Source organism: Coregonus lavaretus (genome assembly GCF_964263955.1).
Source record: "Coregonus lavaretus genome assembly, contig: HAP1_SCAFFOLD_743, whole genome shotgun sequence".
In the NCBI taxonomy this organism is placed as follows: Eukaryota; Metazoa; Chordata; class Actinopteri; order Salmoniformes; family Salmonidae; genus Coregonus; species Coregonus lavaretus.
The window spans coordinates 18,436-46,046 of record NW_028163085.1 but is presented as its reverse complement, the minus strand read 5'-3'; the positions used below and the strand labels follow the sequence as shown (position 1 = coordinate 46,046).

Genomic DNA, 27,611 nt, shown 5'->3' with positions numbered 1-27,611 from the left:
ATACTAGGAATGGGAACTGTATTAGGCATGGGAACTATACTCGGAATGGGAACTATACTAGGAATGGGAACTATACTAGGTATGTGTATGGGAACTATACTAGGAATGGGAACTATACTAGGAAGGGGAACTATACTAGGTATGGGAACTATACTAGGTATGGGAACTCTACTAGGAATGGGAACTATACGAGGAATGGGAACTATACTAGGTATGGGAACTATACTAGGAATGGGAACTATACTAGGAATGGGAACTATACTAGGAATGGGAACTATACTAGGTAAGGGAACTATATTAGGTATGGGTATGGGAACTATACTAGGAATGGGAACTATACCAGGTATGGGAACTATACTAGGTATGGGAACTATACTAGGTATGGGTATGGGAACTATACTAGGAATGGGAACTATACTAGGTATGGGAACTATACTAGGAATGGGAACTATACTAGGAATGGGAACTATACTAGGTATGGGTATGGGAACTATACTAGGAATGGGAACTATACTAGGTATGGGAACTATACTAGGAATGGGAACTATACTAGGAATGGGAACTGTATTAGGCATGGGAACTATACTCGGAATGGGAACTATACTAGGAATGGGAACTATACTAGGTATGTGTATGGGAACTATACTAGGAATGGGAACTATACTAGGAAGGGGAACTATACTAGGTATGGGAACTATACTAGGTATGGGAACTCTACTAGGAATGGGAACTATACGAGGAATGGGAACTATACTAGGTATGGGAACTATACTAGGAATGGGAACTATACTAGGAATGGGAACTATACTAGGAATGGGAACTATACTAGGTAAGGGAACTATATTAGGTATGGGTATGGGAACTATACTAGGAATGGGAACTATACCAGGTATGGGAACTATACTAGGTATGGGAACTATACTAGGAATGGGTACTATACTAGGTATGGGAACTATACTAGGAATGCTAGCTGTGCCACTAGAGATCCTGGTTCGAATCCAGGCTCTGTCGTAGCCGGCCGCGACCGGGAGACCCATGGGACGGCGCACAATTGGCCCAGCGTCGTCCAGGGTAGGGGAGGGAATGGCCAGCAGGGGATGTAGCTCAGTTGGTAGAGCATGGCGTTTGCAACACCAGGGTTGTGGGTTCGATAAAATAATGTATGTGCTAACTGTAAGTCGCTCTGGATAAGAGCGTCTGCTAAATGACTTAAATGTAAATGTAATGAATGGGAACTATACTAGGTATGGGAACTATACTAGGTATGGGAACTATACTATGAATGGGAACTATACTAGGAATGGGAACTATACTAGGAATGGGTATGGGAACTATACTAGGTATGGGAACTATACTAGGAATGGAAAATATACTAGGAATGGGAACTATACTAGGAATGGGAACTATACTAGGAATGGGTATGGGAACTATACTAGGAATGGGAACTATACTAGGTATGGGAACTATACTAGGAATGGGAACTAACTAGGTATGGGAACTATACTAGGAATGGGAACTATACTAGGAATGGGAACTATACAAGGTATGGGAACTATACTGGGAATGGGAACTATACTAGGAATGGGAACTATACTAGGAATGGGAAATATACTAGGTATGGGAACTATACTAGGAATGGGAACTATACTAGGAATGGGAACTATACTAGGAATGGGAACTATACTAGGAATGGGAACTATACTAGGTATGGGAACTATACTAGGTATGGGAACTATACTAGGAATGGGAACTATACTAGGAATGGGAACTATACTAGGTATGGGAACTATACTAGGTATGGGAACTATACTAGGAATGGGAACTATACTAAGAATGTGAACTATACTAGGAATGGGAACTATACTAGGTATGGGAACTATACTGGGAATGGGAACTATACTAGGAATGGGAACTATACTAGGAATGGGAAATATACTAGGTATGGGAACCATAGTAGGAATGGGAACTACACTAGGAATGGGAACTATACTAGGAATGGGAACTATACTAGGAATGGGAACTATACTAGGAATGGGAACTATACTAGGTATGGGAACTATACTAGGAATGGGAACTATACTAGGAATGGGAACTATACTAGGTATGGGAACTATACTAGGTATGGGAACTATACTAGGAATGGGAACTATACTAGGAATGGGAACTATACTAGGTATGGGAACTATACTAGGTATGGGAACTATACTAGGAATGGGAACTATACTAGGTATCGGAACTATACTAGGTATGGGAAATATACTAGGAATGGGAACTATACTAGGAATGGGAACTATACTAGGAATGGGAACTATACTAGGAATGGGAACTATACTAGGTATGGGAATCGCTTTGTGCTTCCGACATGTTGTATGGGTTCAGGATCTAAACACTTTGTGTTCAGACACGTTGTATTTTTAAAACTTATTTTTCAGATGTTTCAAGAGAATTTCAAGTTAAATGTTGCTTTTTTCTGTAATATTTATCCTGACAGACCATTCCCAACACTGCTACACTGTAATGTTTATCCTGACAGATCAGTCCCAACACTGCTACACTGTAATGTTTATCCTGAAAGATCAGTCCCAACACTGCTACACTGTAATGTTTATCCTGACAGATCAGTCCCAACACTGCTACACTGTAATGTTTATCCTGACAGATCAGTCCCAACACTGTAATGTTTATCCTGACAGATCAGTCCCAACACTGCTACACTGTGATGTTTATCCTGACAGATCAGTCCCAACACTGCTACACTGTAATGTTTATCCTGACAGATCAGTCCCAACACTGCTACACTGTAATGTTTATCCTGACAGATCAGTCCCAACACTGTAATGTTTATCCTGACAGATCAGTCCCAACACTGCTACACTGTAATGTTTATCCTGACAGATCAGTCCCAACACTGCTACACTGTAATGTTTATCCTGACAGATCAGTCCCAACACTGTAATGTTTATCCTGACAGATCAGTCCCAACACTGCTACACTGTAATGTTTATCCTGACAGATCAGTCCCAACACTGCTACACTGTAATGTTTATCCTGACAGATCAGTCCCAACACTGCTACACTGTAATGTTTATCCTGAAAGATCAGTCCCAACACTGCTACACTGTAATGTTTATCCTGACAGATCAGTCCCAACACTGCTACACTGTAATGTTTATCCTGACAGATCAGTCCCAACACTACTACACTGTAATGTTTATCCTGACAGATCAGTCCCAACACTGCTACACTGTAATGTTTATCCTAACAGATCAGTCCCAACACTGCTACACTGTAATGTTTATCCTGACAGATCAGTCCCAACACTGCTACACTGTAATGTTTATCCTGACAGATCAGTCCCAACACTGCTACACTGTAATGTTTATCCTGAAAGATCAGTCCCAACACTGCTACACTGTAATGTTTATCCTGAAAGATCAGTCCCAACACTGTAATGTTTATCCTGACAGATCAGTCCCAACACTGCTACACTGTAATGTTTATCCTGACAGATCAGTCCCAACACTGCTACACTGTAATGTTTATCCTGACAGATCAGTCCCAACACTGTAATGTTTATCCTGACAGATCAGTCCCAACACTGCTACACTGTAATGTTTATCCTGACAGATCAGTCCCAACACTGCTACACTGTAATGTTTATCCTGACAGATCAGTCCCAACACTGCTACACTGTAATGTTTATCCTGACAGATCAGTCCCAACACTGCTACACTGTAATGTTTATCCTGACAGATCAGTCCCAACACTGTAATGTTTATCCTGACAGATCAGTCCCAACACTGCTACACTGTAATGTTTATCCTGACAGATCAGTCCCAACACTGCTACACTGTGATGTTTATCCTGACAGATCAGTCCCAACACTGTAATGTTTATCCTGACAGATCAGTCCCAACACTGCTACACTGTGATGTTTATCCTGACAGATCAGTCCCAACACTGCTACACTGTAATGTTTATCCTATTTGTAGGCCTAGATATCAGTGTTACAGTAGATTGATGATGTAGGACTATGTGTGTAGTCTTCCTATCTTAATGTATATAACATAGATGATGGTTCATTTGGGTCTACTATATTTAAGACAAAGTTCTGCAACGAAGTACAAAAGACTAATAGGATTTATTCAGTGGTATCAAAAACAACTACTAACAAACAAATGCAAAAATAGATATGATATAATAAGAAATATATTACTTTAGTTCAATAAATATCACATAGGTAATCAGACAGACAGCAGTCTCTGGTGAGTCTGTTCCCTGTCTTAGTGCTTTAGGGGTTCTGACTCTCTCCCAGAGCTGTTAATAGTACAAGATGCTAACAGAGCTAGCATGCTAATAATGCTAACTGAGCTGCTATTAACAGTACACGATGCTAACAGAACTAGCAGGCTAATAATGCTAACAGAGCTAGCAGCTGCTAACAGTACATGATGCTAACAGAGCTAGCATGATACTAACAGAGCTAGCGTTAGCTAACAGCTGCTAGCACTACAGAGGCATGGTGGCGTTTCAGAGGTATCTGATGGTTGGTTGTCAGGATCGTCAGGGTCTCATGGTGTTTTTTAAAAGGCCGCCATTTGCATCTGAATGTCCACTTTAAACTAAACCTTCTGGCGCTCTCCGAGCCGAGCTGGCTGATTGGCCAGAGATACATTCATTGTTCGTCAACAATAAAGAGTCTGAGGAGTGATTTATCCAAACCTGCGTCGTTCGGCGAGGCATTAGCGGGATTCCCTCAGGAAGACAGTGAACGAAGCTAAATTGTAATTTTAACTATTTTGCACTATGGCCTATTTATTGCCTTACCTCCATAACTTACTACATTTGCACACACTGTATATAGATTTTCTGTTGTATTTTTGACTTTATGTTTTGTTTGTCCCATATGTAACTCTGTGTTGTTGTTTTTATCGCACTGCTTTGCTTTATCTTGGCCAGGTCGCAGTTGTAAATGAGAACTTGTTCTCAACTAGCTTACCTGTTTAAATAAAGGTGAAATAAAAAAACATGAGAAAAAAAAGGGACATTGAAAGTAATTAATGATTCCTGAGAGTCTATTGGTATCAATAAATATGACAACTATCTGTGAGTGACCAAGGGAGGGTTTACATTTTGTTAAGAGTTGTGGCAGGTCCAAAAAATTATTTGACTACAATCTCTTCTCTTCATCCAATTAAAATACTTCTAACTTCTTTTAATGGATTGACCCTTCCCCAAGTCACCTTCAGCCATTGACTTCTCTGTCTTTTCCTAGACTAGAAGTTGAGGGTATTCTAGGTAGATCTGTGGGTGTCATTTACCTTCTACAGAGGATGTTGTGATAACCATACTGACATATTGGTAGCGAGAGAAACTCCTTTCAAGGAGATGGGGCAGACCTGTGGATTTAACCCATAAACTGGGCCACTTGGATTGTCTCTCCAAAAGTTTGCCCTTTTGTCCAGTGATGCCAGGATCACTTCTTTATGACCTCTACACCAGGAAGGGCATCAGTGACCTTTACACCAGGAAGGGCATCAGTGACCTTTACACCAGGAAGGGCATCAGTGACCTTTACACCAGGAAGGGCATCAGTGACCTTTACACCAGGAAGGGCATCAATGACCTTTACACCAAGAAGGGCATCAATGACCTTTACACCAAGAAGGGCATCAGTGACCTTTACACCAGGAAGGGCATCAGTGACCTTTACACCAGGAAGGGCATCAGTGACCTTTACACCAAGAAGGGCATCAGTGACCTTTACACCAGGAAGGGCATCAGTGACCTTTACACCAGGAAGGGCATCAGTGACCTTTACACCAGGAAGGGCATCAGTGACCTTTACACCAGGAAGGGCATCAATGAGGGTTCCATCAGTTCTAGAACTCAACGATTAGTCACCTGTAGTTGAGTGACACTGACAGTACAGTGGCAATGACCCTGTCACTACCCTGGCACTACCCTGGCACTACCCTGTTACTACCCTGTTACTACCCTGTTACTACCCTGTCACTACCCTGTCACTACCAGTATTGTGACAGTACAGTTCAAGTCCAGGCTAAGACAGACAACCCTCCATATGATCCTACTCTCCACCTTAGCAGCTGGGTGAGGTGGTGATGGGGCTGTGGAGGAAGGAGAGCTGTCCATGTCCAGCAGAGCCGTGGATGGGGATAGACACTGGGAAGTTAAAGATCGTACTGCTCTTCCCCAGGGCAGGACTCCCGGCCTCCGACGAGCAGGACGACGTAGCCAGGACCTGGGACTTTATACACGTGACTGTAAAATGCTTTGGATGAAAGTGGCTGCTAAAAAGGCGTTTACAATATTATATATTACCATTACCTAGCTATTGTTATTCCAGTGATACTAACAAGTCTGTCGTCTGTCTGTCTACACTGTTCTCCTTGCTCAGTCAGTAGACCTACTAAAGGCATCTGCGTGCTTCCCAGCCGGAACAGTTTGTGCACGTTTTTTGTTCGTTTTGGACTTCGGTAAGGGTTTTTTCGGCTGTTCGGGCAAACAAACATTTTTCTCAATGCAAGCCGAAGTTGGTAGCCGAAGTCTACACCCCTTTCGTCGGTGATTGGTCAGCAGTAGGGATTCTTCAATAAAGTATTTGTTGTCATTCAGAGACGACTCGCTTTCATGCAAAAAAATGTCATTGACAAATACTGCACCAAACATCTTAGTTAGATGTAAAATTGCGCGACTAAGATCTCCTCTGCAAAAACATCCAAATGAATGACAGATTTCTTGAGTTATCTTAGATTAACTCTGACTATTTTGAGGAAGTGTATACTGGCTACTGCGTATCAAGAAATAGCGGGTAGCTACTGGTAACTTTTAGCAATGGTGGATAGTTGTTTCCAATGTTATTTCACGCTTAAGAGTACCTGTAATTAAGCCAGCTAGCTACCTACCATTCAGCTGTTTTTCTAACCTCATTATCTGAGGCATCAACGTTAGGTAGTTAGTAGCTACTGTACTTAATTACAGCTACTGATTGCAGAAGACAAATGTCTTCTTGTCTGCCACCCAGACAGCTGGCGTCGGGTAAGTTTGGCTTTATACATAGCTTGGGCTTTGTCGAGTAAGGCTTCAATTATGTATTTAGATTGTAGTTAGGTATTGTAGGTAGGCATCGTGGGCTGTTGTGGGTAGTTATTGTAGGTTAGCATTGTATTTGGCGGTGCCGGGTGTAGCACGAAGCTAGCTAGCTAGCTAACTCACCTCCTGGACTAGCTGGCGAGTAGCTATTAACAACGGTAGCAACTAGATACAATATCCTTTTAGCCAGCTACATTTGTTTGCAGCGCCGCCGTTTTTCAAACAAAGTCAACACAGCAGCCATTGCAAGCTAGCCAACATGACCAGCTAGCTGTACTGTAGCAGCTAAATACAATATATTTGTGCTAGCTAGCCAACGTTTAATTATTGCTGCATTATGAAAGGAACTAGACACGGACACGAATTATCTGTTTAGTGTGTTAACACACTATTGGTAGTTTGTTGTAACCAAGTATTGGTGCTAAACTGTGTGTTATTGGATGCTAGCATGCTAGTTAGCTATGGCGTCATAGTTAGCTAGCTGAGTAAAGTAAGTTGAGTCTGTTCCTTGAAACATTGAACCGCTGTAGTTCACAACAATTCTAATTTCTAAAGTGGAAGTTGGGAGAGTTTTTATTCGGGTGGTTCAGTGAAACAATTATAGTTTCTGAGGTGGAAGTTGGGTGAGTTATATTTGGGAGTTTTGGTGAGGGAGGCCCTACTCTCTCCTTTCCCAGATGTTTAGTTCATTTCATTCCGATCTCCTCTGCATTATTGTAGCCATTTGCTACAGCCTGTCAACTATGCCTCTGCCTATCCCTGTTCTCTCCTCTCCGCACAGGCTACACAAACGCCTCACACCGCGTGGCTGCTGCCTCTCTAACCTGGTGGTCCCTGCACGCACCCCACACCTGGAGTTCCAGGTCTCAGGCAGCCTCTGGAACTGCCGTTCAGCTGCCAACAAGGCTGACTTCATCCCGGCCTATGCTAACCTCCAGTCCCTCGACTTCCTGGCGCTGACGGAAACATGGATTACCACTGAAAACACTGCTACTCCTACTGCTCTCTCCTCGTCTGACCATGTGTTCTCGCATACCCCGAGAGCATCTGGTCAGAGGGGTGGTGGCACAGGAATCCTCATCTCTCCCAAGTGGACATTCTCAATTTTTCCCCTAACCCATCTGTCTATCTCCTCATTTGAATTCCATGCTGTCACAGTCACTAGCCCATTTAAGCTTAATATCCTTGTCATCTATCGCCCTCCAGGTTCCCTTGGAGAGTTCATCAATGAGCTTGACGCCTTGATAAGTTCCTTTCCTGAGGATGGCTCACCCCTCACAGTTCTGGGGGATTTCAACCTCCCTACGTCTACATTTGACTCATTTCTCTCTGCCTCCTTCTTTCCACTCCTCTCCTCTTTTGACCTCACCCTCTCACCGCCCCCCCCTACTCACAAGGCAGGCAATACGCTTGACCTCATCTTTACTAGATGCTGCTCTTCTACTAATCTCACTGCAACTCCCCTCCATGTCTCCGACCACTACTTTGTATCCTTTTCTCTCTCGCTCTCCTCCAACACTACTCACTCTGCCCCTACACAGATGGTAATGCGCCGCCGCAACCTTCGCTCTCTCTCTCCCACTACTCTCTCCTCTTCCATCTAATCATCTCTTCCCTCTGCTCAATCCTTCTCCCTCCAATCTCCTGATTCTGCCTCCTCAACCCTCCTCTCCTCCCTTTCTGCATCCTTTGACTCTCTGTGTCCCCTATCCTCCCGGCCGGCTCGGTCCTCCCCTCCAGCTCCGTGGCTTGATGACTCATTGCGAGCTCACAGAACAGAGCTCCGGGCAGCGGAGCGGAAATGGAAGAAAACTAAACTCCCTGCCGACCTGGCATCTTTTCACTCCCTCCTCTCTACATTTTCTTCATCTGTTTCTGCTGCTAAGGCCACTTTCTACCACTCTAAATTCCAAGCATCTGCCTCTAACCCTAGGAAGCTCTTTGCCACATTCTCCTCCCTGCTGAATCCTCCCCCCCCCCCCTCCCCCCTCCTCTCTCTCTGTGGATGACTTCGTCAACCACTTTGAAAAGAAGGTTGACGACATCCGATCCTCGTTTGTTAAGTCTAATGACACTGCTGGTCCTGCTCACACTGCCCTACCCTATGCTTTGACTTCTTTCTCCCCTCTCTCTCCAGATAAAATCCTGCGACTTGTGACTGCAGGCCGCCCAACAACCTGCCCGCTTGACCCCATCCCCTCCTCTCTTCTCCAGACCATCTCCGGTGACCTTCTCCCCTACCTCACCTCGCTGATCAACTCATCCTTGACCGCTGGCAATGTCCCTTCCGTCTTCAAGAGAGCGAGAGTTGCACCCCTTCTCAAAAAACCAACACTCGATCCCACTGATGTCAACAACTACAGACCAGTATCCCTTCTTTCTTTTCTTTCCAAAACTATTGAGCGTGCCGTCTTTAGCCAACTCTCTTGCTATCTTTCTCAGAATGACCTTCTTGATCCAAACCAGTCAGGTTTCAGGACTGGTCATTCAACTGAGACTGCTCTTCTCTGTGTCACGGAGGCTCTCCGCACTGCTAAAGCTAACTCTCTCTCCTCTGCTCTTGTCCTTCTAGACCTTTCTGCTGCCTTTGATACTGTGAACCATCAGATCCTCCTCTCCACCCTCTCCGAGCTGGGCATCTCCGGCGCGGCTCACTCCTGGATTGCGTCCTACCTGACCGGTTGCTCCTACCAAGTGGCGTGGCGAGAAGCTGTCTCCGCACCACGTGCTCTCACCACTGGTGTCCCCCAGTGCTCAGTTCTAGGCCCTCTCCTATTCTCCCTATACACTAAGTCACTTGGCTCTGTCATATCCTCACATGGCCTCTCCTATCATTGCTACGCTGACGATACACAACTAATCTTCTCCTTTCCCCCTTCTGATAACCAGGTGGCGAATCGCATCTCTGCATGTCTGGCAGACATATCAGTATGGATGACGGATCACCACCTCAAGCTGAACCTTGGCAAGACGGAGCTGCTCTTCCTCCCGGGGAAGGACTGCCCGTTCCATGATCTCGCCATCACGGTTGACAACTCCGTTGTGTCCTCCTCCCAGAGTGCGAAGAGCCTTGGCGTGACCCTGGACAACACCCTGTCGTTCTCCGCTAACATCAAGGCGGTGACCCGATCCTGCAGGTTCATGCTCTACAACATTCGGAGAGTACGACCCTGCCTTACACAGGAAGCGGCACAGGTCCTAATCCAGGCACTTGTCATCTCCCGTCTGGATTACTGCAACTCGCTGTTGGGTGGGCTCCCTGCCTGTGCCATTAAACCCCTACAACTCATCCAGAATGCCGCAGCCCGTCTGGTGTTCAACCTTCCCAAGTTCTCTCACGTCACCCCGCTCCTCCGCACACTCCACTGGCTTACAGTTGAAGCTCGCATCTGTTACAAGACCATGGTGCTTGCCTATGGAGCTGTGAGGGGATCGGCACCTCTGTACCTTCAGGCTCTGATCAGTCCCTACACCCAAACGAGGGCATTGCGTTCATCCACCTCTGGCCTGCTGGCTCCCCTTCCTCTGCGGAAGCATAGTTCCCGCTCAGCCCAATCAAAACTGTTCACTGCTCTGGCACCCCAATGGTGGAACAAGCTCCCTCACGACGCCAGGACAGCGGAGTCACTCACCACCTTCTGGAGACATTTGAAACCCCACCTCTTTAAGGAATACCTGGGATAGGATAAAGTAATCCTTCTACCCCCCCGCCCACCCCCTAAAAAAAAAAAAAAAAAAAAAAAAAAAAACATATTGTAAAGTGGTTATCCCACTGGCTATAGGGTGAATGCACCAATTTGTAAGTCGCTCTGGATAAGAGCGTCTGCTAAATGACGTAAATGTAAATGTAAATGTAAAGATGGACAAACAGTACTATTGCTGCTTTTTTCTAGTTTTTGAAGCGAAGGTCTGTTAAGGGAGTGTGGAGCACACTCGTTGGGTTCCCCTAGCCGACGTCAGCTAGGCGCCAGCCGAACTGAAGCATGCGGAAGCGTTAAGCCACAGCAGGAAGTGACCAACATCCTCTTTGCTCAGTCAGTAGGCCTACTAAGCCACAGTAGGAAGTGACCAATCGAAAAGTAGGTGACTTTCAGTTGCAAATCACCCTCCATAGTGTTGCTAACTAATGGTGTTGCTAACGGACCCATCTCATTAACCCAGGAAAGGGGTCAGTTAGACGGGGGGTTGGGGGTTGATCAGGGGGGTTATTCCCCAAGGAGAGGGGGGCAGAAGGGGACAAAGGGGGGTTAGCTGCCCCCCTGCTGGGGTTATTAATCTGGGAGAAAGGCCGGCCTTGAGCCTGGTGGAAAAAACTGCCCTTTGTCCAGACAGAACAAAGAGTTGGAAGGGAGAGGAGGGAGCTGCATTCAACCATCAGCCTCTCTCTGGCTGCGTCCCAAACGGTACCCTATTCCCTTTATAGTGCACTACTTTAGACCAGAGCCTTATGGACCCGATGAGCCCTAAGATAGTGCACTATAACGGGAATAGGATGCCATTTGGGACGCAGATCTCTCTGGCCTGCTACTACAAAAGCAGAATGAGGCCTGGGTCTGTTGGGTCTGCTTCGTGGCTCCCACATGATAAGGGACCCTCTGTTGGGTATGCTTCGTGGCTCCCACATGATAAGGGACCCTCTGTTGGGTCTGCTTCGTGGCTCCCACATGATAAGGGACCCTCTGTTGGGTCTGCTTCGTGGCTACCACATGAAAAGGGACCCTCTGTTGGGTCTGCTTCGTGGCTACCACATGAAAAGGGACCCTCTGTTGGGTCTGCTTCGTGGCTCCCACATGAAAAGGGACCCTCTGTTGGGTCTGCTTCGTGGCTCCCACATGAAAAGGGACCCTCTGTTGGGTCTGCTTCGTGGCTCCCACATGAAAAGGGACCCTCTGTTGGGTCTGCTTCGTGGCTCCTACATGAAAAGGGAACCTCTGTTGGGTCTGCTTCGTGGCTACCACATGATAAGGGACCACCTCTTTAAAAGGGGGGTCTAGTAGAGGGGTGGATGGGGTGTGATGATGTCACCACCATTGTGGTGGAGCAGGGAGCCCTGGCTCAGACAGCTGGTCAGGGTTTTGGAGGGAACTTTTTTCAATTGAAATCCAAGTCATTGAATGGAGGAGAGGAGGGAGGGATGGAGAGAGGGGGTTGGCTGTTGAGTTGTAGTAGTTTGTTTTCCCGCCAAGCCAATGGCTTCCATGACTACAGCTGCGGTTGCCTTGCTTGGTGATTGTGTCCTATGTTTGTCAGTTAACTAGAGCTATGAGAGAATTAAAACTGAACTAGTTAGCTAGCTACTTACAGTGACTGCGATATCGTGACCTGCGCAAAGCATCGCAGCTCTCAGAACTGTTTTGTAGTGAATTCTTCTTTCATAAACCCATTAAAGTCCTCACCTTAAAGGCACCTAAAGTGCAGTGTATCAAAATCCCCAAATCCCTTTTTTTTTTTAGGGGGGTGCAGTCGCACATAGAACCTTACGGCTCTGAAATGTCAATCTGGGTTCAGCCATACAGTTCTATCTGATACTTCTGAATTAGACATGTTCCGTGGCTATTTAAATAAATAAATGATAGAATAACACTATTTTACCAAGATAGAGTCAGAACACATCATCCAATACATTAAGAAATGTATTATGATCATCAGACAAATGACTGTCATCACTGAACAACGATGTGACAACATCATTTGCTTTAAGATTTCTGTCAGTGTTGTTTTTTTGCTTGAGTGCCATTATCGCTGGCTAGACTAGCTTAGACCAGACTCCCGAGTGGCGCAGCGGTCTAAGGCACTGCATCTCAGTGCTTGAGGCGTCACTACAGACCCCCCCTGGTTCGATTCCAGGCTGTATCACAACCGGCCGTGATTGGGAGTCCCATAGGTGCAGCGCACAATTGGCCCAGCGTCGTCCGGGTTTGGCCGGTGTAGGCCGTCATTGTAAATAAGAATGTGTTCTTAACTGACTTGCCTAGTTAAATAAAGGTAAAATAGAGGGAGGTGGCAAAGACATATTCTGATTGGTCCGTCTGTATTTCTCAGGCTTGTAATTGGATTGCAGATAGAACCTTAGAGCGCCAAGTTCAAATGGGTTTATGCAGATCGAACTTTCTAGTTATACTTTTGATCACTTAAAATCTAACTTCACAGACATATGAAATAACCATTTAAAGATCAATTATATGTGAATAATTCATTTTTAGTCCCGAGGTGTTTTCTTACCTATCTACCTGAAGTTGAATACACTGACGGTTAGTCGCTCTGGATAGGAGTGTCTGCTAAATTACCAAAATGTAATGTAAATGTAATGTAGCCTAAGACAGTTAAGACACTCACCGATAAACTCTATGGCCTCGTTGAACCAGGAGGAGATGTCAGCCTTGTGGTTGTCCTCTACAGGGATACTCTTGTACTGGAAGGACTCTTCAAAGTGGTTGGGGCAGTTAGCTGATACGTTGATAAGAGCAGTGATACCCAGCATGTCTAACATGTCCTTTCTGGAGGCATGGTAGGCACTGCCCAGGTAGAGGAAGGGAAGGATCTCCACTGGACCACCCTGGAGAGGAGGAGTGGAACAGGCCAGAAAACAGTCAACCACCAGCCCTAAAGAGTTAGGCTGTAATAAAGTTAGTCTAAGATGTCAAAATATATAGTTTGATGACACACTGACACTGTTTTGAGAGTAATAACGTGTCAAAGTGTTATTGGAGATGAAGATAGGAACAGAAACCAATGTCAAATCCAAGCCCCTTGTAGCTCAGTTGGTAGAGCATGGCGCTTGCAACGCCAGGGTTGTGGGTTCGACTCCAACGGGGGGGCCAGTATGGAAAATATATGCACTCACTAACTGTAAGTCACTCTGGATAAGAGCATCTGCTAAAATGACTAAAAAATAAATACAATAAAAAGCCTATAAATACTTATGCCTACCAGACTGAGGTTAGTTTAAGGTTGCAGAATATATTGTGTGATGACACACTGACATTTGTTTATTTACTATACAGGTAAAAGTGCTGTTACACAGTAATAACATACAAAATACACGTTTAAAAGAAAACCTACCTGGTCATAGAGAGCTGTACTGCATGGACTGCAGCTGGGGTCGGCGCTGTCTGGACGGGCGCTGAGGGGCAGACTCAGTCCCGGTGGAGCTGACGGCTTGGTGCACATCTCTGGATACTCCGAGGAGAACGTGTCAAACCCACCTAAACAATGTCAAGATAGGACGTAAGGATACCGTCCAACAGTCCCGTCACCATCTCAGTTACAGGACGTAAGGATACCGTCCAACAGTCCCGTCCCCATCTCAGTTACAGGACGTAAGGATACCGTCCAACAGTCCCGTCACCATCTCAGTTACAGGACGTAAGGATACCGTCCAACAGTCCCGTCACCATCTCAGTTACAGGACGTAAGGATACCGCCCAACAGTCCCGTCACCATCTCAGTTACAGGATGTAAGGATACCGTCCAACAGTCCCGTCACCATCTCAGTTACAGGACGTAAGGATACCGTCCAACAGTCCCGTCACCATCTCAGTTACAGGACGTAAGGATACCGTCCAACAGTCCCGTCACCATCTCAGTTACAAGCAGCTGTATAGTGGCTATTTTGGCACAGTCACAGCGTTCACCTCATAACTGACGTAGGCCTACACTACGGCACGTTTGTTGTGAGCCGTTCGTCATTACCATGAGTGTGTAATCAATATAGATATAGGCTACTATAACACGTTTATAATAAATCAAATTACCTTTGAGAAAGAAGACACTGGCTCCACACGGGTCTCGGCACAGAGCTGTCACGGCGAGCATTAGAGTCCCGTCATTCTTCACTTGGCCGAAGTCCAAACTCCGATCATCCAGAAACACCACCGACCGATACTCCCCTGAGAGAAGCCGGTTCCGCGTGTCCTCGTTGGGCACGATGTGTCCCACCCCCAGCCCCCTTCGGGCCGCGGACGTTGGTGGACCCGGAGATGTGAGAGGAGTTGAAGGAGAAGAATGAGCGGCAGTCCAGGACCAGACAGCCCGGGTCTTCACCCCTCCAGCAGCCCGCGGAGGGACACGGCATCGATGCTGGGGTATTGGTATTATTTTATGTATCATTAAGGCACATGTAGGGAAATGCCAAAGGTAAAATATAATAAACATGTTTGATATTTTATAATCCAGATACATGCTTAAATAAGGAATATAGACATGTAGTATATGCTGTGTTTTAAATGAATGCATGTGTTCTTTCACAGAGGCTCTCAACAGTGTGCATTACATTAGTTCTTTTTTAAGAAGGGGCCTAAGCCACGCAGCCAATAGAATGATAGAATGAGAGGCTTCATATAGAAAAAAGCATTCATGACCTTTTGGAGTGGACATTGTGTGACAGCTGGACGTTGAAAAAGAAGGGTGGTGCAGAACTAAAATAAGTTAGGAATGTACGCATGTTTGTTCATTTGTGTGTATATAAGAGATCTCTAAGCCAGAGGGAGACAGTTGTTCCATGGAGCAAGCTCGGCTTTGTTATGCAATAAAGTCTAATTCTTGGATTCACAAGCTCTGGTGTCTTGAGAGATATTTTTGAGTTGATTAATTATTAGTCAAATATTTCTACCACATAATTGGCGAGCTTTTGCCAGGAGTTGAAAAATAGGGACCAGAGACGGTATACATCTGCAGTTGGGAAACGGCTTGGACGGACCATACAAACAAAAGCGGCCGCTTTTAAAAGGTAAGCCAAGTTCTTACTTATATAGTATAACATTTGTGTGGTCCGATCCGGGGCTCGGCAACATCTAAAGAAATACCAAATAGGTCTCTCCAAATTTAAGAACCAGAAAATTAAAGACTAGGAGCTTTTGAATTTAAGAATACATGTCGCTGTTGTTTGTCTGAACCGTCTGTTCAATTGATTTGATTCGTTTGATTCATCTTGCTGATCGCTTTGTCTGGGTCATTTCGGCACGGGTGGTTGTCCATCTGGTTGAGCGATCAGACAATAACATGTTAAGTCCTGTGAATACCGCTATAAACGTGTAGCGAAAGTGTATCGTTTATAGGCTGCTTAGGTAGGCAGAAATCCTGTGTAATACCGCTCCTTTTTCTGTGTTGAGGAACTGTAACAGAAAAAATAGGGCAGAATTTACAGGTCACTTAGGAAAGCGTAGTAGAAGTCCAGGTGTGTAGAGGAAATGTAACACCTAGGGGGCTAAATAAATAGAAATCCTGTGGATACCGCTTTGGAGAGCTAAAATTAGCACTCAAGAGGTCTGAACGGGCAGGTGGCTAGCTAAATTTGGGACCTACGGTACCGCTCTAATGAGGAATTCATTGTTAGAGGTCTGCTCGGGTAGGTAGTAAATACAAATCCTGTGGATACCGCTTTGGAGAGCTAAAATTAGGACTCCAGAGGTCTGAACGGGCAGGTGGCTAGCTAAATTTGGGACCTACGGTACCACTCTAATGAGGAATTCATTGTTAGAGGTCTGCTCGGGTAGGTAGGGCATCATCCTGTGTTGTGGTGATGCCAAAATTAGGTAGGGTCGATCAGGTAAAAAAGTTAGGTCATCCGGCGTAGGTGACAGCATAAATTGGAGTAACACCGGTCATCCTGAGTAGGTGAACGGGTTAAATAGCTACAAGGGCTTCAAAATATTGAGAAAGTGTTAAATAGAGTAGGTCTGCTCATCTCGTATGGGTGAATGGTTTGCTTGGGCGGCTGTGAGTCATTCAACTGTCTGATTCATTTGGGCACAATTGTGTTGGGGAGAGAAGTGTGTTTGAGGTCGTTTGAAGTGTCGGTGTTTGGTGGAGAAAGGTTGGCGCACCTTTCCTGGACCGTTGTTTGAGTATAACCTGGTAGGAAGGACGCACCCGGTCTCACACCAAGAGAGGAAGAGTGAATGGTGCGTGGATATTACATTTAAGTCATTTAGCAGACGCTCTTATCCAGAGCGACTTACAGTTAATGAATACATATTTTTTTTATACTGGCCCCCCGTGGGAATCGAACCCACAAACCTGGCATTGCAAACGCCATGCTCTATCAACTGAGCTACATCCCTGCCGGCCATTCCATCCCCTACCCTGGGCCAATTGTGCGCCGCCCATGAGTCTCCCGATCGCGGCCGGCGGCGACAGAGCCTGGATTTGAACCAGGATCTCTAGTGGCACAGTTAGCACTGCGATGCAGTGCCTTAGACCACTGCGCCACTCAGGAGATTCATTGACCAACTGAGTGTAGAAAAATTCACGTTACCAGGAGGGGTAGAATAAATCCTGTTGGAGGAACAGGTCACGTGTACCGGTGTGGTCATATGACGTCTATGCATTGTATTTTGATAAATCTTTTAGGGTATGTTTCTGACATTATATTTAGAAACTTTAGAGGTGATGTAGTATTATGATAAATTGACTACAGTAAAATAATAACAAGGATAGGGTTAACATTCCAAATTTGGGCCCTTTGATAGAATAAAATATTCCTGTAGGTTATACAAATAGTAATTAAGGGCGTTTAAGAACAACATTGTATAAATATGGAATAAAAGTGGTATAATGGTGTAAATTAGTCGCACTCTGAAGTTTGAATGATGAGATATAGAGGTGTGTTTGATAATTATATATACGCTGGAATAATAAGCTTTTCTTGTAAATTATATCTTGGAGTTTCATACAACAATGCCTGTCATAGAATTTTGTAAGATCAGGGAATAGTGACCAGCATATATGATTCTAGGAGGATTCTATGACTGAGGGAAAGGATTTGGGTAATTTGTTGTTCGTTCCGCTGAGACTAGATTGTGATTAACAGATTGTGGCAATAAAGAATAATTAGAAACATGAATGGTTTGGTAGATATGAATATAGTGGAATATAATAAATGTTATGTGAGTGTGATTTAATACGAGGGATTGGATAAAATTATAGGTGTTGACTTGCCCAAACACATAGATGTACGTGGAAATGGGAGAGAGTACATAGGACATGTGGTAGAATTAATCATTATAATAAACTATCTATTATTTCAGAAGCAGAGGTAAGATAGTCAAGAAATTTTAGTATGTTAGGGGAAAATATAATTCATTTGGTTAGGTCGTTAGATCTGTTTCCAAATCAATGAATGTGGGGTTTGACTCGTTGACTGTTAAATTGTATACGTTGAGCGTGTGAGATCTGTGTCCTTCAAAGCTATTTTCTGATAAGGTGTGGTATGTGCCAGAAACTATAACTACTGACCATTATCATTGGAATAAAGGAGGATTAACTTGTAATTTCTATAAAGCATAGATTCTGCATCGCTGAACAGAGTCTAGGTTTTCTAAGTATAGTTTAGCTATAGTTGTGGGTTGTTTAGATTGAAGGAACAGTCAGGATAAGATTTGAAGATTTAGCAGCCTGAGTCTTTTCAGACTGAATTTATTCTTATTCAACGGGAAAGACGGAGGAGTGTCTATAGTCTAAATCAGAAAGGACAGTTACATTTGAATAGCGGACTGGCAATTTGGATAGAGATTTGGCCATAATTTGAATTGTTTAGGTAGACTGGAATGAAAGTAAGGTCTTTTAATAATATGAATATAAATATATTATTAGTTATTGTTGGGATGTGAATAGACTTTACTAATGACATGAACTAGTTTCCGGTTAAAAGAGAGTCATACTTGCTTGACTGTATCAAGCTGAAAGAGTTATTTAAAGCAAGTTTGAATAGCTGGATGGAAAACATTTATTTGACAAAATTCTAATTGTTATTACTTTATTCTATGGTTCGCGTGACACCAGTGGTGTATGCGAATAGTTGAATTCTAGAATGATAATGTATTTTCGTTACGTGAACTAGGGGATGCAAGGAGCTTTGGCTATTATACTGAGTGAATAGCACCAATTTAGAGTTGGTTCTAGATTTGTTGAATAAACAAACTTATATTTTAAACTAAAGTAATGCAATAGGCTACAATTATAACATTATCAGAAAAAGGCACTATACGCTCATCTGTGGTCCTCTGTAGCTCAGTTGGTAGAGCACGGTGCTTGCAGCGCCAGGGTTGGGTGTTCGATTCCCAAAGGGGGCTAGTATAATAATGTTGTTTGGAATAAGAGCATCTGCTGAAATGTTAACGGGTATGGAGAGGAGAGTACGTGGTAGTCATTGAATAAGGTTTTGCTAGATTAAATGAGTGACAATAGTGGAATATGTCTATAAATAAATTGGATTGTGATAAATGGATGATTTCAATCTATGATGGTAAACTACAGCAAGTGTTTGGTGTTACTTGTAGCTTACTTAGAAAGGATAGTTAATTCATTCTAATAATGGCGGAGTGATGGTTTAATTGCGTGGCTATGATTTTAGTAGATTACAAGAGAAATAGGATATAGTTTACGACGCATGGAGAAGGGAATGTCTTATATGGTAATAGATAAACTGAACCAAACATGACGTTACTACGGCAATTTAGGATGGTTAATGTTGTTAATTTCGGTTTTTAAACCCTATGATAGAGGTAAATGCAGAACGCTGTTTGAAAGTGTGTTTTATTAGTAGGTCTGCTAGTAAAAATGGAAGAATTTCCATTTTTGTCTGCAGGTGTTAACCATTGGGGCTTGCTGAAACGTGAGAGCGCTATAAAGGACATTATGGGTTACGTTAGGTGTACAAGGATCGCGTTTTTGTAGGAAGTCGTAGGAGGTTGAATATTATCTGCAGGAAATTGCTAGCTAGTTAGCGGTGAGAGCTAGTGCGGTTTTCGTTGGGTGACGTCACTTGCTCTATGAACTGGAAGTAGATGCTTTGCGTGGCATAGGTGGAGCGACGGGTAACGGTGCTTAGATGGTGAATGTTGTCGATGTGTGCATAGGGTCCCTGGTTCGAATCCAGTAAGGGGCAGTAAGCAAATCTTTTACATTGATGTGAATTACTGGTTTCATTGATAACATTATAGGAAAGATGTTGTCCTACCAATCCATGTCGGATAGGATAACATAGTAATTAAAATTGCATATTGGTGAATTGGATGTTTTATTGGTTTTTACTATAAATATAAAATAATTTGTCATCTGTTGAGGTACCGTTATGAGGGAAATTAGCGGTAGAGTATGATAGATATTGTAGAGGGTTTAAAAAATAAGTTAATTGGGTAATGAGACAGGTTGACTTGATGTTGAATGGGATTGTTTAATAGAAGTAATCATTTCTATTTAGGAGAATGAGAATATGTTATTAGGTATTATTGCTTTGTGGAGACGATTTACTAATGAAGAACATGTCTCGATAGTTGAATAAGGAACGATATTTGATCATTGATCATTCTTATTATGACATTATATAGTTTGTTTAAACAGCGGTGAATTATGACGATGTTTCATTACTTCTGATAACGATAATCTGTTTATAGTACGTTGAACGATGGGAGATAGTTGTTGCTGTTGGCCTGATGGATTAAGTAGTATTAAGTAGATCTTTTTATGGGTTTCGGATTATGAAACAATACGTTTATATTTAAAAAAGAAACATCAATGCAACAGTTTGCGACGTTTAAATTACTAAAATGGGGTTATAGGTTTATAGTGGAAGGTGTAGTTAACTTAATAAAACTTGTTATTATCTAGTGTCTTCTAAGTGTGAGTTTTCTTTTAAGGATTGATGGGAGTCTCCTATAATATTATGTTAGGGGTAAAGTAGAACACGACGTATCAAACAATTTTAAATCGATGCTGGGGTTAATGATTGTTGATGAGATAGGACTGGGAATATATGTATGATGTTTTGTGTGTAATTGCTATCTTTGGATTGTTGATTATATGTTAACGACATGTATACTTTCTCTTCCAGGAACATGGGGATTTCTTTATTGGGAGGTTTAAAAAGTCTGTAGGCTAGGGTGGAACTAGTTAGTAAAATTAAGTAGTTTTATTTTTAGGTTGTCATAGGGAGCTACCAAAATAAATAAGGCCTGGCCATTTTTGTTTGTTTATTGTTTTACTATATGGTGTTCGAATAACCATAAACAAATTACTTAGTATGAAATGCTATTCTGTATAGGATTTTTATTTCTATTTTGGGTTTTTTGACAGGATGGAAGTGAAATATCTTAAAGGGGCATACGCATGTAATTTGGGTTTTATTTACTGAGGGATAAGTAAACATGTGTGATTTATTTTGAAAAGAGCTGTACTAAGGACTTACTGTACACTCGGGATACAACATTTATGAAATGTTTTGATGGTTATTAATGAGTAGTATACTATTGGATGAAACAATTCATTGAATTTAAATGACCTCTGAAATCTGTCCTGGCTTTATAGTGTGTCACGAACGTCAAAAGGAGGAGACCAAAGCGCAGCGTGTTGAGCGAACATCGTAGACTTTATTATAAAGAAACCACGATCAAAACAACAAACCAAATACGACGAAAGTGAAGTTCAATACTGATAATGACTAACAGCAACAAGGAAACAAAAACCCACAAAACCAAGGTGAACACACACAGTATAAATATGGCTCCCAATCAGAGATAACGAGCCGACAGCTGACACTCGTTACCTCCGATTGGGAGTCATACGACTAATCAACATCAAAACCAAACATAGAAAATGAAACAACTAGATCCCACAATGAACTACACCCAAACGAAAATGACAACCCTGGCTCACTACTAAGAGTCCCGGAGCCAGAACGTCACAGTACCCCCCCCTAAAGGCGCGGACTGCGACCGCGCCTCACAACCCCACAATAGGGGAGGGCTGGGTGGGTGTTGCTCCCCGGAGGCGGTTCCGGCTCCGGGCTTGACCACCACCCCACTATAGTTACTACCCGCTTACTTAACCTCCTCCCAATGACCACCCTCCACTTAAACCCACCTGGATTAAGGGGCAGCACCGGACTAAGAGGCAGCACCAGGCTGAGGGACAGCACCGGACTAAGGGGCAGCACTGGACTAAGGGGCAGCACTGGACTAAGGGGCAGCACCTGACTAAATGGCGGATCCTGGCTGGCTGGCTCTGGCGGATCTTGGCTGGACGGCTCTGGCGGATCCTGGCTGGACGGCTCTGGCGGATCCTGGCTGGACGGCTCAAGCTGATCCGGTCTGACGGAAGGCTCTGGCTGCTCCTGTCTGGCGGAAGGCTCTGGCTGATCCTGTCTGGCGGAAGGCTCTGGCTGATCCTGTCTGGCGGAAGGCTCTGGCTGATCCTGTCTGGCGGAAGGCTCTGGCTGATCCTGTCTGGCGGAGAGCTCTAGCGGCTCCGGTCTGGCGGACGGCTCTGAAGGCTCATGGCAGACGGGCGGCTTTGCAGGCTCAGTACAGACGGGCAGTTCAGACGGCGTTGGGCAGACGGACAGTTCAGACGGCGTTGGGCAGACGGGCAGTTCAGGCGCCGTTGGGCAGACGGGCAGTTCAGACGGCGTTGGGCAGACGGACAGTTCAGGCCCCGTTGGGCAGACGGCAGACTCTGGCCGTCTGAGGCGCACCGTAGGCCTGGTGCGTGGTGCCGGAACTGGAGGTACCGGGCTGAGGACACGCATCTCAGGGCTAGTGCGGGGAGAAGCAACAGGGCATGCTTGGCCCTGGGGACGCACCGTAGGCCTGATGCGTGGTGCCGGAACTGGAGGTACCGGGCTGAGGACACGCATCTCAGGGCTAGTGCGGGAAGCAGCAACAGGGCATGCTTGGCCCTGGGGACGCACATAAGGCCTAGTGCGGAGAGCAGCAACAGGGCATGCTGGACCCTGGGGACGCACATAAGGCCTAGTGCGGAGAGCAGGAACAGGCCGGGCTGGGCTGGCGACGCGCACCGTCTCCCTGGTGCGGGTGGCCGGAACAGGCCGGGCCGGGCTGGCGAAGCGCACCGTATCCCTGGTGCGTGGAGCAGGAACAGGCCGGGCTGGGCTGGCGACGCGCACCGTATCCCTGGTGCGAGTGGCCGGAACAGGCCGGGCCGGGCTGGCGAAGCGCACCGTTTCCCTGGTGCGTGGAGCAGGAACAGGCCGGGCTGGGCTGGCGACGCGCACCGTATCCCTGGTGCGTGGAGTAGGAACAGGCCGGGCTGGGCTGGCGACGCGCACCGTATCCCTGGTGCGAGTGGCCGGAACAGGCCGGGCCGGGCTGGCGTAGCACACCGTGGACCTGGTGCTTGGAGTAGGAACAGGCCGGTCCGTACCGGGAACACACACCACTGGCCTCAACCGAGGATCAGGAACGGGCCGGACCGGACTGGCAACACACATCAGTCTTTCACGCCGTGCCACAAACACTTCCCTCCCTCTACTCGCCAATGGCTCCCGTACTCCGTTAGCCTTCTCTCCTTTTCTCCCTGTGGCAGCCTCCTGCTGCCCAGCCGCCCAAGCCATGTGCCCCCCCCCAAATTTTTTTGGGGGTTGCCTCCCGTCCTTCCGACGATGGCCCTGCCGATGCCGTTGCTCTTCTCCTGCCAGGTTCTCCCCCTTCATCGCCCTCCGGTACCGGACGGCCTCCTCCTGGGTAATATGTCCCCAGCCGAGGAGGACATCCACCAACGTTCTCTCCTGACCCGGCGCCTCCTCCCATGTCCAGACCCTTTGCTCCTGGACGCGCTGCTTGGTCCTTTTGTGGTGGGTTTTTCTGTCACGAACGTCAAAAGGAGGAGACCAAAGCGCAGCGTGTTGAGCGAACATCGTAGACTTTATTATAAAGAAACCACGATCAAAACAACAAACCAAATACGACGAAAGTGAAGTTCAATACTGATAATGACTAACAGCAACAAGGAAACAAAAACCCACAAAACCAAGGTGAACACACACAGTATAAATATGGCTCCCAATCAGAGATAACGAGCCGACAGCTGACACTCGTTACCTCCGATTGGGAGTCATACGACTAATCAACATCAAAACCAAACATAGAAAATGAAACAACTAGATCCCACAATGAACTACACCCAAACGAAAATGACAACCCTGGCTCACTACTAAGAGTCCCGGAGCCAGAACGTCACATAGTGTGACCTGATCACCCGCACTATGAATTCTAGAGGCATGCTGAATTAGGGGGTTAGATAAAATAAGGATAATTGTGAAGAAGTTTATAATTTGGAAAAAATCCTATATATAAATTAGTCGAAACAGGACAAGAATGAAGTGAGAGGGTTAGTCCTGAAGGAGAGGTATGCCTTGAATAGTGTTATGGAATACAGTTAAGTAAAGATATGCTCAAGGGTTGTCATTTTAAGGTTAGTTATTATTTTAGGTTTGATAGGCAATATTGTTTTGTTTTGTTTTTTGAACACATGAATCATGATGTGATGCATGTGTCCAAGGGGGGAAGTTGGGATTACAGAGGTTTTAATGGTTTATTATGGTTTTGTGGGGAAATATGCAAGGTGTATTAAGGATATGAGCAGTAGTAATAATGTGTTATGGGTTAGGTTAAATCATTTTTGTTTTTGTGATAGGAGGCATGGTGTAGAGGTGGTCTGTCTATGAGATAAGTGGACTACAACAAGCTGGAAGCAGGTGTGCTTCATAATCTCAAGGCTTCTCTTGACGGATGAGAGGACATGAGTAGCATACTGTGTCTCACCTAACCTAACAATGTTCTTAATATTTTCTTTTCATGGGTGAAGATAACTCTGCCCAACTGAGTAGGAGAATCTGAGCATTTTCTGCACCCTGGAGACTATGTGATGGCAAAAGACTACAGAAGAAAGAGCTGGAAAGACCCTATGTGGAGGGGCCTGTACCAGGTGTTGTTGGCTACCTTAATGATGGTAAAAGTGGTGGAGACAGATACTAAGATTCATGTTTCCCACTATAGGAGTGTTCCAACCTCAGCCATTGGGTAGCATTGTTGTCTTTTGTGTGTGTCTGTGCTTGTGTCTTTGCAGCAGTAACTCCGAGCTTCCCTATGGGTAGGCTGATAGAAGTACACTCATCGCAGACTGATGTCAATGGATTGAGAGGGACTCTGGCTGATCCGGAGACCCTAGTGATGGGGAAGGTTAACAGCGAAAGGTGTCCATACATCATCATCCAGGTTACACCAACAGCGGTACGGATAGAGGGGAGCGTGATCGGGTGTCATCTAAACCAGAGTGAGGGGACTGAAGACTAGGAGACCACAGAGACTTCCAAGACCTTCCAGACCGCCGAGAGATTCCAGACCACCGAGAGATTCCAGACATTCAAGATGTTATTACAGATGGTGTTATAATGCATAGTAGAAATAATTTGGTCCAGAGCGGTGTGAACCTCAATAAAAACCAAAAACCCTCTACCCGGCTGAAGAGGAACAACAAAGGTGTTGAAGACGTTCCTGTCCGACACCACCTCTGCCAGAGACCTGAATCCAGCATCAAATCAAGGCAATCAATTGCCTTCTCTTTTGTGCCTTTTCTCTCAGGAATGTGACAGGAGTCCATGTGGAATGAGCAGGAAGTGAGAGGTCTATGCAAATGCAATGTTCTTCATAGGGTATACTGGTTTGCAAATTGACAAAACAGAATGATGGTGGAGGTGGGGTGGCTCAGGTGTGACATTGGAATTGGGACATTGCCATGGGCAATCCAAGATGAATTATGAAGCTATCTGAAGAACATAATGAAGACGCCAGAAGATTGAGTGCCGGTGGAGGAAGGGAGTGTTAGTTGAGGTAGTATGTTGATTAAGGAGGTATTATACACTGCTAAATTTATAGTAATTTAGACTAGGAATGTATTAAGATAATGATCTGTTGTAATTCTTGTTATGAGGAAGTTAATGCTAGAATTATGATAGTATAAATATACATTCTGCCAGTGTCAATATTTGCCAAGGTGAGAGATTTAACTTTGAATGATGGAACCAAAGTGAATAACTAAGAATTGTCATTCTAAATTTGTTTTGGGTAATTCATCTGATAATAACTATGAATTATAAGGTGACTGATTGATTTGAATAAGTTATTAATATGTTAATAACTAATTATGTTGACATTGCAATGAATGGATTAGATATTGATTATTTTGATTGTTATAATAATTATGATATGGGTAAAAACGTTATGTAAGCTAAAGATGTTGACACTATTCTTAACATGTCCTAGATATTATGGTCAAAACAAAGTTGCATTTATTTCTTATATATTTTGATGTGTTAGGATACTACCACGTATATTGGAAATACAACAAAACAAAAAGGGGAGCAATGGTTACAAAGCTCAACAGCAACAATTGGAGGTTAGCTTAGAGGGAAACCTTCAAGACTTGTAACCAATACCTGACTGGGCTCCTTGTCCTCATCAGGATGGGTCAGACAATGAGGAAGATACATTGGTCTGAATATATATTCTTATAAAATGTAACCACAGATGGCAAGGCTAAGAATAAGTATATGCACATGCTTACACTCATTTTATGTTATCTTTTGTTTTATTGGTTGGGACTTAAAAGTCCCAGAGGGGGGAAATATATGGATGATTTTCAAGTACATGTGTTGTAGAATTAAACACCTATATGCCTTAAAATGTTTATGGATTGAGAACCAGTTGAAGGGTTAATACAGAGCAGAGACATTTATGTGTTTTTCATAAACTCCCTGCAGCTGGGCTGGGTATGTCAATGACATGTGATGGAGATACAACTCCTCGTGATGGCTGTGTGGAGATTGGAGTAACAATGAAACTAGTGTTACATTTCTTTGTGCTTATGACCTTATGACCTGACACATGGCCACATGCACATAATCTCAAGGGCCAGGGAGGATGATAAGTGATAAATGTTTAAATGTATGTGGTTGAGAATGGGTTATGGATGACATGTTTAAATCATTTTTAAGTATTAATGGATATGTTTTATAATGTGTTATGAAATGATAATGGTGAAACAGAATGAACATAATTGATACTTTGTACTCCAGATGCATGCCTAGATAGTGAATATAGTCAATACAGAGTGTGATTGTTCTTTAACGTACGTATATACATAATTTTTGGAGTCATGCCACTAATAAGATACAGAGGCCCCACTTAGAGAAGCGCAAGTAGCCCAGTTGTTGCTCCATGGAGCAAGCTCGGCTTTGTTATGCAAATAATAAAAGTCTAAATTCACAAGTTCCAGACTCTTGAGAAATATTTTTAAGTTGACTACACTTTGAGTCAAATATTTCTACGACATTATCAAACATACTGACCTTTCTGACCCTATCCCATGGCCCTACTTTCTACAACTGAACATTTAAATTCCTCTATGAGTTTTGTTTCGTGTCCATTTACTTATCTATGTATTTGTTGTATATTGGGGTTGTGCTGCAGAGCATCATGGGGGTTTGTATGTGTTGAGATGATCACGTTCCAGATAAATGGTTGAACTGATTCCTGTCTCCTGTCTCATCATTATTGAATTGTTATACAGACGTGGTTATGAAACCCACGAGACATAACAAAAGATTGGTGATGAGTTAGTCTGAATTTACAGGAACTATTCTGTCTGGAAGAAGTGGGTTTTTACAACTGTTTAAAACTGTTATTTTCTGTGGTCCAGAAAAG

At 44.3% G+C, this 27,611-nt stretch overlaps 1 protein-coding gene and 1 pseudogene across 2 annotated transcripts in view; both read right to left on the bottom strand.

Annotated features, from left to right (window-relative positions):
* Positions 1-27,611, bottom strand: part of LOC311118502 (NACHT, LRR and PYD domains-containing protein 3-like) — a 216,042-nt gene that overhangs the window by 178,166 nt on the left and 10,265 nt on the right. The gene's annotated exons all lie outside the window — the stretch shown is intronic.
* On the bottom strand, positions 13,397-16,619 carry LOC311118501 (dual specificity protein phosphatase 1-like; annotated as a pseudogene). Its single transcript has 4 exons — positions 16,561-16,619; positions 14,868-15,192; positions 14,176-14,318; positions 13,397-13,669 (listed from the first exon to the last, which is right to left on the bottom strand). The product of its transcript is annotated as a dual specificity protein phosphatase 1-like (transcript).